The following is a 17,742-nucleotide window of genomic DNA, read 5'->3' as shown; positions in this document are numbered from 1 at the left end:
CTTTAAGTAAGACACTTGAACAAAAAAGGGATTGCCAGAAGGAGAAGACACCAATTCCAAATGTACAAGCACCAGTTACAGTGATATGAACCAAAATCTCTTGGAGCTGGGGATGATGGTGATAGCTGAGGATCAAGAAGAGATGGGTGCACCCACTTCCAGGGATCACAGTATTGAAGACTGAAGGCAGAAAGTATTGAACAATGTCCAAGGACAGTTGCTGCAAATGAGCTTTCACAACTTGGAAAAGAGAAAAAGGAAAGAGTTAAGGAAGAGAGAAAGTGGAGAGAAGCCACCTGATCTATAGCCATAACTCTGCCCTCTGTTTAGGGAAATAGGAGTTGTGTCAGGAAGTTTGATATGATAAAAGTGACAATATGGTCTGTAAAGGGATTGTGATTTCCAAAGAAGCATCATATTACTTAGGTTGCTACCCCAGGAAAGAATGGGAGAAATTTTCTAGAAGGCCTATATAGCCTTTTGAGAATTACACTGTGCACAAAGTAGAAACTGCAGGCTATGCAGGAAGAGAGCTGGGCTTTTCAAGACTACCTATTCTGAAGCTGTTGACAAGGAGAGCTGGCATTGATGAAGCTCTGAAAAGCCAACTGGAAGGAGGGTAGGTCCCAGCCCTGAGGTGTGCAGGCTGTGGGTCTGTAGTGTCTGACCAGCGGATCTACACGGGTCGTGGGTAACTTCGAACTGGAGATTGGACCAGACCTGTGGGAATAAACGGGTCGAGAACAAAGACAGGAGGACGCTAAGTAAATGTATCAAAGTGTGCTTTTCTTGGGGTGAAATGGGTTTTTATATCCAGGCAGCAAAGAGAAACTACAATATCCAAACATAGCATATACATAACATAAATAAGACAGCAGACAACAGCAGACTTAGTGATGCTGGTTCTCAGTGCCTCACATTGCAGTCTTGTTTAAGGTGCTCAGACTTCAAATGGGAGTCTTGACAGAAGTTAGCTGTGTGAGTTCATCTTTGATTTCAGGAGGAGCTGCAGTGTTTGTGGGCTATTGTCTTGCACCACAGGTGGCCGGCTTCAGCCTGGGGCTGTCAGTGTACTTTCAGTTTCACCGAAGCAACATTAGGGCAGCATTGGAAAGGGAGATAACATGGGTCCTCTAGCCCTTAGGTAGAGTGAGATGCAACAGTGCTGTCTGTGATGTTGTGCCACCATGGAGGAATGAGCAAAGAATTAAAGCAGATGCCTTTTTTGGTAGTAGCTGCTTGTTCAAAGAGATGTGATGTAGATGTTTAGATGATGTAATACATGATATCTAGATAACACATCGTCACACTGAGTGTTCAAAGCTACCAGCACTTTTCATGAGATAAGTGCGTATCTTATGCTGGAGACATAGGCAGCTTCATATTTTTCTCGTGGACCTTGATAGAGCCACTTGGGGACTTACCACATGTCTGGTTACTGGGCCCATTGGTCTTTACTGTATCCACTTCCCATTTGTGTAAAACTTTATCTATGTTGAAGTGGTGCTGATAAGTTAGAAAAAAGTTTTTCACCTGAACAACTGACTTGTTCCCAGTTACGTCTGAGATTGCCTGAAAGTCTTGCCCATATTTCCTAATGGCTTGTATAGTGAGAAGCTGTTCTTCTGGAGTCCAGAGTGTGTTGCATTTCTGAATGACCTCTGGAAGTAGGTAAGGCTCTATTCCACCATCAAACTTTTCTTTAAGAACATTGTTCATCAGCACACCGTGGTACTGGAGAGGCAGAGGCAGGCAGATCTCTGAGTTTGAGGCTAGCCTGGCCTATAGAATAAGTTCTAGGACAGCCAGGGCTACACATAGAAATCCTGTCTCAAAACAAACAAAGAAACAAACAAAAAAACCACAAACAAAGAAACAACAAAACCCACTATTTGTGTGGTATTCTGTCATTTGGTAGTTTGATGGAGACCATGTCCAGTTGTCTCAGCACTATGGTTGTAGCAACATTAGCACAACCATATCTTCTTGAGAAACATTCCTTCTGAATGTTTCTTTTTTGCTATATTTTTAGCTTGTGTGCAGTGCTTCTCTTTTTTTCTGACCTGAGGAACTGACTCAGTGTGGGGCACCTCCTTTTGCTTTCCTTGTTTGGATCAGTCATATTCAGTGGGTTACTTCCATTTGACTTTTCCAGTTCACTCTCACCTACTCCTGCTTTTGTTTCCAAGTGTGAAGATCCATCATACAGATTTTAGTTCTAGTTTTCTTCCAAGAGTAGTAAAATTCACCAGATTTGCTATCAGGGATCATTTGCTGGATTCTAGGAAGTTTCCCCCAAACTGAAGGCTCAAAGAACCTATAGTCTACATATTTGGAAAGGGGATAAAGTTGGACAAATCAGCCAATGATTTTTTTTCAGTATTATGCTTATGCCAAAAGAGCATCCCAAGAGCCTGCTCCATGTTGTACTTATGTTTCTCTTTGGCGACACCAATGTATTTGTAGTTTTGCTTCTGAAAGACTCTGATTGGGTGACCAGAACAACATGCCAAGATTGTCTTGAATTTAACTGCATGTTACCAGTTTGGTGGGGTCAAAGTTGGATACAGTTGCCTGTTACTGGGGTCTTCATTTCTGGACCAGCCAGAACTAACTTCTTCCCAGGAGCTGCTGCAGCTGTTCTATTTGGGAGCTGCTGCCACCCAACTTATTCTGACTGTTATTGGGGTGTTGATGGAGGCTGCATTCCTCCCTTGCTGGTCCCTGATACTTCAGGTCCCTTCTTCAGTGTGGACTGCATCAGTGGGCCTGGGACTAGTCCAAAGTCACTGGGATCCCAGCTCATGAGGAGCAGGCATCATGCATGTGGGCAAGCAGGCAGGATAAGCTGATACAAGTTGGGAGTAGAGGCAGCCCTCAGCTTCACTTTAAATTAATCCTTTTATTTTAATGACTTATTTTATTTACATTTATATGTGTGTGTCTGTGTGTGTGTATGCCATATGTGTGCAAGTGCCTGAAGATGCCAGAAGAGTGCACTAGATCCCTGAAGTAGACACAGGAAATAATCAAACTCAGGGCTGAAATCAACCAAGTAGAAACAAAAAGAACTATACAAAGAGTCAACCAAACCAGGAGCTGGTTCTTTGAGAAAATCAACAAGATAGATAAATCCTTAGCCAGACTAACCAGAGGGCACAGAGACAGTATCCAAATTAATAAAATCAGAAATGAAAAGGGAGACATAACAACAGAAACTGAGGAAATTCATCAGATCCAACTACAAAAGCCTATACTCAACAAAGCTGGAAAATCTGGATGAAATGGACAATTTTCTAGACAGATACCAAGTACCAAAGCTAAATCAGGATACGATAAACAATCTAAACAGTCCCATAACTCCTAAAGAAATAGGAGCATTCATTAAAAGTTTCCCAACCAAAAAAGCCCAGGATCAGATGGGTTTAGTACAGAATGCTCGGACCCTCAAAGGAGACCTAATACCAATACTCTTCAAACTATTTCACAAAATAGAAACAGAAGGAACACTACCCAATTCTTCCTATGAAGCCACAGTTACACTAATACCTAAGCCACACAAAGACCCAACAAAGAAAGAGAACTTCAGACCAATTTCCCTTCTGAATATTGATGCAAAAATACTCAATAAAATTCTTGCAAACCAAATCCAAGAATACATCAAAGCGATCATCCATCATGATCAAGTAGGCTTCATCTCAGGGATGCAGGGATGGTTCAATATACAGAAATCCATCAATGTAATCCACTATATAAACAATTCCTAAAGACAATAAAAGCAATATACAGCAAAACAATAGCCAACATCAAACTAAATGGTGAGAAATTCAAAGCAATCACATTAAAATCAGGGACAAGGCAAAGATGCCACCCTCTCCCTACCTATTCAATATTGTACTTGAAGTTCTAGCCAGAGCAATTAGACAGCAAAAGGAGATCAAAGGGATACAAATTGGGAGGGAGTAGGTCAAGATATCACTGTTTGCAGATGATATGATAGTATGCATAAGGAACTCCCAAACTCTACCAGAGAATTCCTACAGTTGATAAACAAAGTGGCTGGATATAAAATTATCTCTATCAAATCAGTAGCTTTCCTCTACTCAAAGGGTAAACAGGCTGAGAAAGAAATTAGGGAAACAATATCCTGCACAATAGTCATAAATAATATATGATATCTTGGTGTGACTCTAACCAAGTAAGTGAACTATCTCTATTACAAGAACTTCAAATCTCTGAAGAAAGAAATTGAAGAAGATCTCAGAAGATGAAAAGATCTCCCATGCTCATGGATTGGCAGGATTAATAGAGTAAAAATAGCCATCTTGCCAAAAGCAATCTACAGATTCAATGCAATCCCCATCAAAATTCTACACTTGATCTTAGCCAAAAGGCCGAGAAGCGATAAAATTCTAACTCAATTTTTCATAGAGTTAGAGAGAGCCATTCTCACATTTGTTTGGACTAACAAAAAACCTAGGATAGTGAAAACTATTCTCAACAATAAAAGAACTGGAGGAATCACCATCCCTGACCTCAAGCTATACTATAGACCAATAGTGATAAAAACTGCACGATATTGGTACAGAGGCAGGCAGGTAGATCAATGGAAAAGAACTGAAGACCCTGAAGTGAACCCACGCACCTATGGTCACTTGATCTTTGATAAAGAAACTAAAACCATCCAGTGGAAAAAAGACAGCATTTTCAACAAATGGTGCTGGTTCAACTAGCATTCAATATATAGAAGAATGCAAATTGGCACATTCCTATCTTCCTGTACAAAGTCCAAGTTTAAATGGATCAAGGACCTCCACATAAAACCAGATACACTGAATCTAATAGAAGAGAAAGTGGGGGAGAGCCTTGAACACATGGGAAAACTTCCAGAACAGAACACCAATGGCTTATGCTTTAACATCAACAATTGACAGATGGGACCTCATAAAGTTGAAAAACTTCTGTAAAGTAAAGGACACTGTCAATAGGACAAAATGGCAACCCACAGATTGGGAAAAAATCTTTACCAACCCTATATCCCACAGAGGGCTAATATCCAAAATATACAAAAAACTCAAGAAGGTAGACTTCAGAGAACTAAATAACCCTATTAAAAAGTTGAGTCCAGAGCTAAATAGAGAATTCTCAACTGAAGAATCTCAAATGGATAAGAAGCACTTAAAGAAATGTTCAGCATCTTTAGTCATCAGAAATGCAAGTCAAAATGACCCTGAGATTCAACCTCACACCAATCAGAATGACTAAGATAAAAAATGAAGGTGACAGTAAATGTTGGCGAGGTTGTGAAGAAAGAGGAGCACTCCTCCATTACTAATGGGACTCCAAGCTGGTAAAACCACTTTGGAAATCAATCTGGCAGTCCTGAGAAAATTGGACATAGTATTACCTGAGGACCCAGCTACACCACTCCTGGGCATATACCCAGAAGATGCTCCAACATATAACAAGGACTCATGCTCCACTATGTTCATGGCAGCCTTATTTATAATAGCCAGAAGCTGAAAAGAACTCAGATATCCCTCAAGAGAAGAATGGATACAGAAAATGTGGTACATACACAATGTAGTACTATGCAGTGATAAAAAACAATGCCTTCATGAAATTCACAGGTAAATGGATAGAACTGGAAAATATCCTGAGTGAGGTAACACAGACATAAGAGAACACACATGGTATGTACTCACTAGTAAGTGGATAATAGCCCAAAAGCTCACAGTGCCCATGATACAACTGATAGACCATATGGAGCATAGAATGAAGGAAGACCAGGGTGTGGGTGCTTCAGTTCTGCATTGAGAGGAGAACAGAACTATCATGGGAGGTAGAGGGAGAGGGAGACCTGGGAGGGACAGTAGAAGGGGAAGAAATAAGGGGGCTAGTATCAGGAACTGGAGGAGATGTGAGAGAGGTACAGAAGGTCAGGAAATTGAACAAAAATATATAGCAGGGGAGGGAGGAATGAGGAACTGGGGAAGGCCACTAGAGAGTCCCAGACACCAGAGACATGTGAGGCTCCCAGAACCAACAGGGATGACTTTAGCAGAAATGCCCAGAGAAGGGGGAGTCAGAACCTGTTGAGACCACCTCCAATAGATAGGCACTGCTCCTGGTTGAGGGATGGGGCCACCCACTCATCTCAAATCTTTTAACCCAGAAATGTTCCTGTCCAAAGGAAGAACAGGGACAAAAAATGGAACAGAGACTGAAGGAAGGGCCAGTCGTGGACTGCCCCACCTGGGGATGCATGATGTCTGCAGATACCAAACCCCAACTCTATTGCCCTGGTTAAGAGGCGCTTGCTGACAGGAAGCTAGTGTGATGGATCCTTGGGAGGTCTGGGCAGCAACTGACCAATGCAGATATGGGTGCTTGGAGTCAATCATCAGACTGAGCTCAGGGAACCGGAGTCGGGAGAGGAGGCCAGAGGAGGGAGCTGGCAAAAGGACAGGAGGAGCAGAGGGGAATTGCAACCCCATTGGAAGAATAACATAGGTTGACCTGACCACCCAGTTCTCCCAGGATCTAGACCACCAACCAAGAGTGTACCTGGAGGGATCCATGGTTCCAGATACATAGGTAGCAGAGGATGGCCTTACCTGACAGCATTGGGAGGGGAGACCATTGGTCCTGGGGAGGTTTGATGCTCCAGTGTAGAGGGATGCTGGAGTGGTGGGGTGGGAGAGTATGGGTGGGTGGAGGAACACCCTCATACAGGCAAAGGAGAGGGGGAAGGGTGGATATGGGATGGAGGATTGGTGGAGCAGTAACCGGGAAGCTGAATATCATGGGATAGGGGGCTGGTGGAGGGGTAACTGGGAAGTGGGATATCATTTGAGATGCAAACGAATGGATTGATTGATAATAAAAAAGATTTATTTATATTATTTTATGTGTATGAGTGTATGAGTATGACATATGTCCCTGGTGCTCATGGAGACCAAAAAGAAGGCACTGGATCACCAGGAACTGGAGTTACAGATGATTGTACATCCCCAAGTTGGTGCTGTGGATTAAACCCAATCCCTCTTCAAAAGCAACAAGTGGTATTAGCCACTGCATGGCTCATAGTCAGAATTTTTTCTCATTAACCTTTTATTTTTCAACTTAGTTTTACAATAAACAGAAAAGTTGATCATTAAAAAAAAAATCATAGCTGTAGATTTTTAAAATGAGGTTCATGTTTTAAAGCATACCGCCATATCCTGTAATTATATCCTTTATATACAAGAGGTGTGTGCTAAGTGCTTTCAAACTATAAAGTAATTCTGATATATAAGATAGAAATGGTTGCCCTTAGGAATTGGTTACACTTGACTACTTGCAATGAATCACAACTGGTTACATCTTTGATTTGCATTCTATTTATATAAGAAAAAAAAAGCCATTGCTTTATCATAACAACTTCTTTCGTAGTTTAAAACAAAAAACTCCGCCGGGTGGTGGTGGTGCACGCCTTTAATCCCAGCACTTGGGAGGCAGAGACAGGAGGATTTCTGAGTTCGAGGCCAGCCTGGTCTACAGAGTGAGTTCCAGGACAGCCAGGGCTACACAGAGAAACCCTGTCTCAAAAAACCAAAACCAAACCAAACCAAACCAAAAAACCCCCCACAGGTCTAAAGTTTTCTGTAATAATTCAGTTATTTGCTTTTTTTCTTCCTTTTAAAAAGTAGAAGATTTGAGGCTTTTTAATCATAAACTAAAGCCAGTAGACTAGTTTAGGCATATCCACCAAGTTGCAATACACAATTTAAAAATAGTTACAGTTTTAAAAAATTGTAAAGTCTAGGACAGAAATTATGTTCTCATACTTTTTTTTTTTTCAAAGAACAACCCTATATTCTTGAGATGGATTCTTTTCCTCTTACTGAAAATATTCAAAACCTAATGCTAATGCCCCCAATGTTATACAAATAAAGAACAAATTAAAATGTTTTACTCTCTAAAGCTGGCCATGGGGTAACTGCCTGTGGTCCCAGAAACTGAAAAGGAGAGACAGGAGCATCAGGCCACCAAGGTCATCTTTAGCTGCATAGAGAGCTGGAGGCTGGCATGAGCTACCCAGACTCTGTCCCAAAAGGAAAAGCAGAAAAGGATTTGCTAGAAAGTTTTCAAATTAAATCTTCAAAGCATAAAATATATTACTGAGCACAGGTATGGGAAAGTACACAAGGAAGATTATTTTTCAAATACAGTCTTCCAGGATCTAAATTAATCTTCCTTCTGTTCTAATGGCTGGAAGGAACTTCAGTGTCCATTAATTAGGCATTCCTTAAGTATGTGGACATAGAGACCCTATTTCAGTAGACTGAAAGCACTTCTGATACCTTGTGAAGTATACCCCAAAGGAAAACTGAGGCACTAAGAGGTTAAGGATCCAGACTGTCGTTTACTATTTGAAAGTACTTCTGATACATTGTAAAGTTTCCCCAGAGGAAAACTGAGGCACTAAAAGGTCAAGAATCCAGACTGTCGTTTACCACTTGCAGAAGAAAGGGTTTCCATGCTTTTGTTACCTTAGTAAAAACAGTATAAATAAGTTTTCATTTTACTGCAAAGCACCTTAGGACGTAGACACTGAGAAGAAAAATGGTTACAAAGGATTACGTGTGTAAGGTTGAATTAAAGTCTGATTAACCATCTCTAGAGTAGGAATACACTTTTACACCCACATTAGGCCTAGTCATCATTTCCATCATCTAGTTAAGTCTGTTCAGTGAATCATTTGTAAACAGTAAGCACAGTACAAGATGATCTTCTGAGTTCCCCTGAGCAAGCCAGGGAAATCAAGCCACTAAACAGAGCCCAGTCTTCTGTGCAGACCACAAAGAATGCAGAGGACTCTTCCGTCAGTTTTCTGCTACATAGCTGACAGTTCAGTGACTGATACAAAATTGATTTAACATTATTTAAAAGACACTCTTGTTTTTGCATTCTTTCTTGTGTTTAATATAGAAAAGTAAAAAGTATAAATTTTATCTCATCGTTGGAACTATGCCTTAGAAACACAGCTTATAATTCTTACGGGAGAAAGTCAGGTGATCATGACTGAACAATGCTTAATAACATAGTCCTTCAAGCTCGAAAAGAGTAAGTCTACTTAAAATCTAGTTGAGATTGGTTTTTCAAGTATCAGCAATATTAGTCTTTAAAATGTTACCATTTGTGTAGTGCAGAGAGTATTTATGTATATAAACCAAACTACTGGACAAACAAGAAATGTAATCATCAAAACGGAGATTTTCTTGTGAATTCCACTTCATTTCCAATCCATTTCTTAGGTCATCCAGGCCCAGCAGTCTTCTTGAGTCTTCTTTAGGCTATTTCTTCAATTTATTTTTCTTCTCCTTCTTTGATAATACAAATACACCAACCACTGAGAAATAAAAGGCCATAGAATAGCAAAAGCTAATGAGCCAGGTCCACCAAGATGGTCTCTGTGAGGACTGATTACTTGTCTGCAAAGATAATTTTGCCTGTGAAGCAGTTAGTGTTTCCAGTTTATAAAGTCTCTGAAGGACATTCTGCATTTCCTCCTGCAATCTAATGAGCACAAGAGTGATCTGCTCATTGAGGCTGCCTCTGGACCCTCAGTCTGAGCCCCAGCATTCTCCATCTTTCTACTTGTCGACCCTTGGCTCCTTCGCTCATATGTGGCATTCTATGCCCTACTCTCCCTCTCCTGACACTGGAGAAGTCCTCACTCTCTCCGCCTCTCTTCTCATGGTATGGTGCTCCACTGCTACTTCTGCCATCTTCTCCTCTGTGCTTCAATTCACTTCACCTTTCCCCTTGACTGCTACCATCTGCATTTCCCCAATGCTGCCATTTCTAGGAGATGGTTGAGCATCTTCACAAAGCCCAGACTTTCCAAGTGCTGCTGAGTAGGATCACCACCTAAGTGATACTCTTCTTGTCCAAATTGCTCCATAGAATCACAGTGTACTTCACTCTCTGAATCACTTGTCACATGATGTATTCCTGAAGCATCTTCACTAGGGTCTTCATTTATATCTTGGTGAACACAGACGACAGCATTTCCTGTCGGCTGTGAGCTCTGATCCCCAGGTTTTTCATCTTCACTGCTTCTGGTACTCCAGGAAAAATCAGTATGAATGTCTCTCTGTATATCCCGAGCAAAGCTATCTTTATAGTAGATGGTAACAACGATTTCCAAATTCTTATCTGTTGATTTCTTCATCATTTTCTTATCATCACTGCCACTCTGTTCTGCTCCTTTTAACTCTTCTTGGGCTTCTTCTTCCTCGGACTCAGCCCCACTATCACTGCTCTCCACTTTACCATTAACAGCTTTGGCCTTTGAAGAGGTCAGAACATTACCAAGATCTTTCTCTCTGGAACCCAGTCAAGCCACTGAGTGAAGGAAAACACCACACAAACTTAGTTCAGAAACAATGGTAACTCAATCGCTGGGAGCATCAACTAAAATCCTAATCTTGTAAGCCAATTAAATCTAAATCTTCGGGTGGTGAATCTTAGAGGATTCTCCATCTAACTGGGAGACATTAGTAATTACATCTTGTCCTCTCGCTATTGCCATCCAAAAGGCCATAGTCAGAATTTTTATTCCCCATAAAGGCTTGATCATGCTTGAGCAGCTACATAAAACTGGATTTTCTAGAATTTTGACTAAAATATTGAAGTGTGTTTTATGAGACGACACAGGGCCCTGGAGGTGACCAGCTGCCCAATGATGGATAGCAGAGGCTGGTTGCAATTTCCTTGATTGTTGAGATCTCATCCTGGAGGTTAAGATGACCTGATCCAACAGGTACAGAGTCAAGACCAGTGTCCAGGTACCCTGACTCCCTCTAGTGACAATTACAGTTTGTGGGACCATCCATCTCAAAGCTGTGGCCTTCACGTGGTGACGCCAAGTCCTCCATGTCTCTGTCAGGGAAGTGTTCAGTTGCTAGTCATGTTCTTGACTATTGATCCCTTTGGTCCCCATCTTCCCTCTTTATTCCTTTCACCCCAAACTTTTGATCCGGATCCTTCTTGTATCCTTACAAAGAGTCAGGTGTCAGCCATCTTGGGTCTCATCCATGGCCCTGAAGCCCTGGGCACACATGGCACTGAGGTCAAGGTTGTGAAGAAAATGAGGAACAGGGCAGAAGCTGGAGCTGAAGCTGAGATTGAGGGTTATAAATTTGAGACCACCATGACTGTCCTGTCCTGTGGGGACAGTGGCAGCATTGTCTCTTGGTTCCAAAAGAAGCTTGGTGTGTACGAATACTTAGGGAAACTGAAGTCATCAGGGGAAGGTGGTAGATACCAGATCCTTAGTCTGGCCATACCTAACCAGGGTAACTAACTGATGTTGTGCAAGAAATGAGCAAGCTATCTTCCCATTACTGAGTATTTCTAGAGACTTTGTCTCCTTTCCTCCAGTATACATCCTTCTGTCTCATCCTTCTAAACATAAATAGTTGACCTAGTCTTTCAGGTGCCTTTTCCCCTCTGGGTGGCTTAGGATACTGACTTCATTGTATCTAATTAGAGCCCCTCTCAGGAGACCCCTGCCCCTGCCCAGGTTTGCTTGCCTCTATCTGTTGATATTGAGAAGCTGTCTGTAAGCAGAACTTCTATTTCTCCATTGTCCTACCCCTCCAGCCTTCACTGATACCCTATTCAAGACTCTATCTTTACTTCAACTCCAGCCTGTGATCTCTTTGCCTGGCTCCTCCTATCTCTGATGTCCTGCTCAGTGATGGCTTCCCTTCCAGCTTCTAAGAAAGTGGCACATAATTTTTTGGGCAGGAAGCATGCCTACCTCTGGAAAGATGTTCACTAATCCTCCCTTTACCTTTGGCAGAAACAAATTTAAGGGTCTGGATTTTAGGATGAACCTCAGATGAGTTCTTTGTCTCTGCTCCCCATTCTACGTTCCTCAGGCTCTCTTACCTCCTGCTGATCCTCAAACTTAGTTTGTCATTCTATATCTGAGAACATGCCAGGCCACTTTCAGAGTCATGGCATGATATGCATAGAGTCACGGAGCTCTGTACCAGAGGTTTGCCTGTCATGCTCTGAGTTGGTGTTCCTAGTTCATGCTCTGGTTGGTGCTTACCTGCCATGCTTTGGATTGGTGCTCAGTCATGTGGCAGGGACTTCTTAGCACATTGCTCATTTATGTGCAGAGATAGAGCCTACATTGTCTATATATTATAAACAGTGAGGAACCCGGTGGGAGGTGGGGTAGGGGTAGGGCTTGGGGAACAGGACACACTTGAGCAGGTCTTGATCCCTGTCATCTGGAATGTGTCTTTGAATATATGTTTGGAGACCCAAGGAAGAGTGTGGCCTCCTTGGTGGACATGGCCAGGCAGGCTGTGGGCTGGGCTGTCCTGAACTTAGAGTGTGAGCTGGTCATCAGCTCTACCTCTGGCTGGATTTGTTTTGATGGTATCACTTGGAGAGATATAAGGTTCATTGTGAGCCATGTCCTGGAGCTGTAGCTTTTTGTCATATATAAGGACTGGTCTTTGTCCATTGAACTAGGTTAGAAGTGTTCAGAAAGCATCCGAAAAACCAGTTGTGCTGGGTGGGACAGTGCTTGTGTCTGTGTTTATGTTTTGTCTTGACATAGCCTCACTAATCTTGGATGCTTCATCACTCTTGTAATCCTGTAATAGGGATATCTGATGATATACTAGGCATATCTTGAGTAACCTGAGGGTGGACATTCAGATGTCTCTGGATGTAGATTTGAAGGGTCTTCATTGCCTTCTGAGTTAATATGCTGACATCATTTCCAGGGCTCTGAGTGGGTGTAGAGAAGGGTTGGCTGGTGTCTGAAGGAGAATTATGCTTGGATCCTGTATTCTGGGAAACCAACTGGATGCATTCAGTTCAATCTGCCTCTGTATGGGGAGGTCAAACATGACACTTTCCTGTACTCAGCCAGATAAAAATTTTTTATTAGATTTTTTATTTACATTTTAAATGTTATCCCCTTTCCTGGTTTCCCCTCCAAAAAAAAAAAACAAAACAAAACAAACCCTGTTTCTTCCCCCCTCGCCTTGCTCACCAACCCACCCTCTCCCACTTACTGGCCCCGGCATTCCCCTATGCTGGGGCATAGAGCCTTCACAGGACCAAGGGCCTCTCCTCCAATTGAGGACTGACTATGCCCTCCTCTGCTAAATATGGAGCTGGAGCCATGAGTCCCACCAAGTGTACTCTTTGGTTGGTAGTTTAGTCCCTGGGAGCTCTGAGGGTACTAGTTAGTTCATATTGTTGTTCACCCTAAGGAGCTGCAATCCCTTCAGTTCCTTGGGTCCTTTCTCTAGCTCCTTCATTGGGGACCCTGTGCTTAGTCCAATGGATGGCTGTGAGACTCTACTTGTGTATTAGTGGGGCACTGGCAGACCTCTCAGGAGACAGCTATATCAGGCTCCTGTCAGCCACCACTTGCGGCATTGACAATAGTGTCTGGGTTTGATGATTGAATATGAAAAGGATTCCCAGATGGAGCAGTCTCTGGATTGCCCTTCCTTCAATCTCTGCTTCATAGTTTGTCTCTGCAACTCCTTCCATGGGTATTTTGTTTTCTTTGCTAAGAAGGATTGAAGTAGCCACACTTTGGTCTTTTTTCTTGTGTTTCTTGTGGTTTATGGATTGTATTTTGGGTATTCTGAGCTTCAGGGCTAATATCCACTTATCAGTGAGTGCATACCATGTGTGTTCTTTTGTGATTGGGTTACTTCACTCAGGATGATATTCTTCAGATCCATCTTTTTCCTTAAGAATTTCATAAATTAATTGTTTTTAATAGCTAAGTACTACTCCATTGTGTAGATGTATCACATTTTCTGTATCCATTCCTCTGTTGAGGGACATTTGGGTTGTTTCCAGTTTCTGGCATTATAAATAAGGCTGCTGTGAACATAGTGGAGTATGTGTCCTTATTATATATTGGTGCTCCTTCTGGGTGTATGCCCAGGAGTGGTATAGCTGGGTCCTCTGGTAGTACTATGTCCAATTTTCTGAGGAACTGCCAAACTGATTTCCAGAGTGGTTGTACCAGCTTCCAATCCCACCAGCAATGAAGGAGTGTTCCTCTTTTTCCACAACCTTGCTAGCATCTGCTGTCACCTGAGTTTTTGATCTTAGCCATTCTGACTGGTGTGAGGTGGAATCTCAGGGTTGTTTTAATTTACATTTCCCTGATGACTATGAATGTTGAACATTTCTTTAGGTGCTTCTCAGCCATTTGGTATTCTACAGTTGAGAATTCTTTGTTTAGCTCTGTACCCCATTTTTAAATAGGGTTATTTGTTTCTCTGGAGTGTAACTTCTTGAGTTCTTTGTATATATTGGATATTAGCCCTCTATCAGATGTAGGGTTGGTAAAGATCTTTTCCCAATCAGTTGGTTGCTATTTTGTCCTATTTACAGTGTCCTTAGCCTTACAGAAGCTTTGCAACTTCATGAGGTCCAATTTGTCAATTCTTGATCTTAGAGCATAAGCTATTGGTGTTCTGTTCAGGAAAATTTTCCCCTGTGCCCATGTGCTCGAGGCTCTTCCCCACTCTCTTTTCTATTAGTTTCAGTGTATCTAGTTTTATGTTGAGGTCCTTGATCCACTTGGACTTGAGTTTTGTACAGGAGATAAGACTGGATCAATTTGCGTTCTTCTACATGCTAACTGCCAGTTGAACCAGTATCATTTGCTGAAAGTGCTGTCTTTTTTCCACTGGATGGTTTTAGGTCCTTTGTCAAAGATCAAGTGACCATAGGTGTGTGGGTTCATTTCTGGGTCTTCAATTCTATTCCATTGACCTACCTGCCTGTCACTCTTCCAGTACCATGCAGTTTTTATCACAATTGCTCTGTAGTACAGCTTGAGGTCAGACATGGTGATTCCCCCAGAAGTTCTTTTATTGTTGAGAATAGTTTTTGCTCTCCTGGGTTTTTTGTTATTCCAATGAATTTGCCAATTGCTCTTTCTAACTCTGTGAAGAACTGAGATCGAATTTTGATGAGATTGCATTGAATCTATAGATTGCTTTCAGCTAGATGGCCATTTTTACTATATTAATCCTGCCAATCCATGAGCATGGGAGATCTTCCCACCTTCTGAGATCTTCTTCGATTTCTTTCTTCAGAGACTTGAAGTTCTTGTCATACAGATCTTTCACTTGCTTAGTTAGAGTCACATGATGTTATTTTATATTATTTGTGATTATTGTGAAGGGTGTTGTTTCCTTAATTTCTTTTTTTATCTGTTTATCCTTTGAGTAGAGGATGTCTACTGATTTGTTGTAGTTAATTTTATATCCAGCCACTTTGCTGAAGTTGTTTATCAGGTTTAGGGGTTCTCTGGTAGAATTTTGGGTTCACTTAAGTATACTATCATACAATCTTCAAGTAGTGATATTTTTACTTCTTCCTTTCCAATTTGTATCCTTTTGACCTTTTGTTGTCTAATTGCTCTGGCTAGGACTTTGTGTACTATATTGAATAGGTAGGGAGAGAGTGAACAGCATTGTCTAGTTCCCGATTTTAGTGGAATTGCTTCAAGTTTTTCTCCATTTAGTTTGATGTTGACTACTGGTTTGCTGTATATTGCTTTTACTATGTTTAGGTATGGACCTTGAATTCCTGATCTTTCCAAGACTTTTATCATGAAGGGTGTTGAATTTTGTCAAATGCTTTCTCAACATCTAATGAGATGATCATGTGGTTTTTTTCTTTGAGTTTGTCTATATAGTGGATTACATAGATGGATTTCCAAATATTGAACCATCCCTGTATCCCCGGGATGAAGCCTATTTGATCATGATGGATGATCGTTTTGATGTTTTTGGATTTGGTTTGTGAGAATTTTCTTGGGTATTTTTGCATTGATATTCATAAGGGAAATTGGTTTGAAGTTCTCTTTCTTTGTTGGGTCTTTGTATGGTTTAGCTATCAGGGTAATTGTGGCTTCATAGAATGAATTGGGTAGTGTTCCTTCTTTTTCTATTTTGTGGAAATCCGGAACAAGTCAATGACATGCACTCTCTGCTATAATATTTAATACACTACTCAAAAACTTAGCTAGAACAATAAGATAAGAGAAAGAAATAAAAGGGGTTTAAATAGAAAAGTAAGGAGATTATCCTGGTTTGTAGAGGTCATGACTTTGTGTTAAAAAGGTCCTATATACTCCACTAGAAATCTTCTGACACAATAAACACTTTGCAGGAAGATCCAAAAATGTAAGGGCCCCATAGCATGAAAAGAGCTTGTTGTTTCTATCAGTTTTTCTATCAAAAGAAAAATGTTGCCCGCAATGTTATAGGTGAGGGATACTGTATCTTTTAGAGTTCTATAAAGAATCATTCTTCTACTCTACCTACTGTAGTGGTAGCATGATTGTTACTGGAATAACTACTCACTTTCTGACTGGATATGTCCTGTTCCACTAGGTGAGACTCATATCTGGCACTGATATCAGGGCCTGAGTCTAAACAGGTTACAGGCCTAGAGAGAACCTAGTGTTATTATTCTGCTAAAGGGACATAGTGTTAAATCAATTCCTAGTCTACTGCTATACCCTTAAATTAGTGCATCTCTCAACCCTCATTGGAGAAATTTCTTTATGCAGTAGATACACATTAACAGAGATTGAAAACTAGTCAAGGTTGAGGGACAGAAGTTTAGAAAGACTATAGTATTGTGTGACCCCAACTGTGGAAGACAACACATGAAACTGAGGTGAAGGTGTGCTCAGAAAACATGTTCCCGAAGGGGAAGATTACAGTAGTGACAGATGCACTGATGCCATTCTCAGAATTAGCCACTGAAAAAGGAATAGAAGAGGTTGAGGTATTGGCAGGCCATTTCTGGCAGGTTTCAATGCAGTTACCATGGAATCCAGGGAAAATCTGGAGTGAGTTTTCTCCTCCCCCAAGAGAGATTACAGTTGGTTCATTGGAGGACTCAGAGGAATCCCTACCATGAATTTTGGGAACTGCATTCATGATGTTAGAATGTTTTGGCAATGATGTCCTCTAGAGATAGGTTACTTCCACATAGGCAGGACTGTGGTAAAAATGCAGTGAGGGCTTATAACACTGCCCTGATCTACAGTTGAGGTGCCCATATCTTGTTATCTCTGTGACATGTGTGTGCCTTGAAAGGTGGCGTCCCATGCCCCACTCCTGTCACGGCCAGGACAGGATCACCACCTGCCAATAAACTCTACTGGGAACCTCACGTCTGGCCTTGGATACACATATCCTCATCTTCACACACTTCCCATAACACTAACCAAATGGTGTAGAGGACACAGAAGTTAATAAAGGCACCCGGGGGAGAAGAAACTTCAACCCTGAACACAGCCCTTCATGGCCTTTGACCAAAAAACAACCATAAAGGAGCACGCATCCATCTTACCCACTTCCCCAGCCCTCTAAAACAACTGCCAAGGCCTTAGGACAAGTGAGAGCATCCTGCCTAGTCCCTTTGATCCTTACAAACATTCAGAGACACCAGGAGCTGATGAAGTTCTTTATGGAGAAGCAAGGAAAAGGGAAGCAGAGGGAAATGGTACGTGAAGCCAGGAGGGACGGTGAAGCAGCTCCTCTGTGTCCTGTGCTCTGCAGTGGGTCTGCACAGAGTAGAGCAAGGCTGTGAGGCAGACCCAGAACAAGGCATCCCTTGCTGTGGAAAGGAGGAGAGTCAGTGGAACCAAAACAATTCATGAGACAAAAA

At 41.7% G+C, this 17,742-nt stretch overlaps 3 pseudogenes; all 3 read right to left on the bottom strand.

The window, feature by feature from the left end:
* Positions 1-1,277: 1,277 nt before the first annotated feature.
* On the bottom strand, positions 1,278-6,643 carry LOC116081117 (annotated as a pseudogene).
* On the bottom strand, positions 4,243-4,406 carry LOC116081392 (annotated as a pseudogene).
* Positions 6,644-9,346: 2,703 nt separating the features above from the next.
* LOC116081116 lies at positions 9,347-16,399 on the bottom strand (annotated as a pseudogene).
* Between the last annotated feature and the right edge of the window lie 1,343 nt (positions 16,400-17,742).

Source organism: Mastomys coucha, unplaced genomic scaffold (genome assembly GCF_008632895.1).
Source record: "Mastomys coucha isolate ucsf_1 unplaced genomic scaffold, UCSF_Mcou_1 pScaffold6, whole genome shotgun sequence".
Lineage (NCBI taxonomy): Eukaryota > Metazoa > Chordata > Mammalia > Rodentia > Muridae > Mastomys > Mastomys coucha.
The sequence above is the reverse complement of the archived record's forward strand: the minus strand, read 5'-3'. Positions and strand labels throughout refer to the sequence as shown.